This window comes from Tarenaya hassleriana, unplaced genomic scaffold (assembly GCF_000463585.1).
Source record: "Tarenaya hassleriana unplaced genomic scaffold, ASM46358v1 Cleome260, whole genome shotgun sequence".
NCBI lineage: Eukaryota > Viridiplantae > Streptophyta > Magnoliopsida > Brassicales > Cleomaceae > Tarenaya > Tarenaya hassleriana.
Genome location: NW_010965870.1, coordinates 138,873 through 139,727, shown reverse-complemented (window position 1 = coordinate 139,727; position 855 = coordinate 138,873).

The following is an 855-nucleotide window of genomic DNA, read 5'->3' as shown; positions in this document are numbered from 1 at the left end:
TCTTAGTCCTTCCCGACTTTGACAAGGTATTTGAAATTGAATGTGATGCATCCGGTGTGGGTATTGGAGCTGTTTTGATGCAGGAAAACCGACCCGTGGCGTTCTTCAGCGAGAAGCTAAATGGAGCAACACTCAACTATCCAACTTATGACAAGGACCTTTATTCCTTGGTGTAGGTGCTTGAGCGTTTCATGGTCTGTATGTATGATGAACTCCTTTGCCAAGAGGTAATGTTGCCACGTTTGCAGTGCACACACCAAGGAATAAAGGTCCTTGTCATAAGTTGGATAGTTGAGTGTTGCTCCATTTAGCTTCTCGCTGAAGAACGCCACGGGTCGTTTTTCCTGCATCAAAACAGCTCCAATACCCACACCGGATGCATCACATTCAATTTCAAATACCTTGTCAAAGTCGGGAAGGACTAAGACGGGTGCGCTTGTGAGTTGTTCCTTAAGCACGTTGAATGCTTTCTCTTGTGCATCTCCCCACTCGAATGGTCTGTCTTTCTTTATAATGGACGTGAGAGGGGCTGCAAGGCTGCTAAAATCACGAACAAATCGTCGGTAGAAGCTAGCCAATCCGTGGAAGCTCCTAACATGGGCGACGGTTGTAGGAGTTGGCCATTCTCGTATTGCCTTTATCTTTTCTTCATCCACACGTAATCCCTGCGAACTCACAACAAATCCTAGAAAAACACTAAGACACACCCGCACGGTTTGTATCTTCCTCTCCCTATTCCATTTTGTCCTTGGACTGACTTATCTATGGACTTTGTTCTCGGACTCCCTAGGATCCGAAACAAAGACTCTATTTTTGTTGTTGTGGACAGATTTTCGAAGATGGCTCACTTTATTC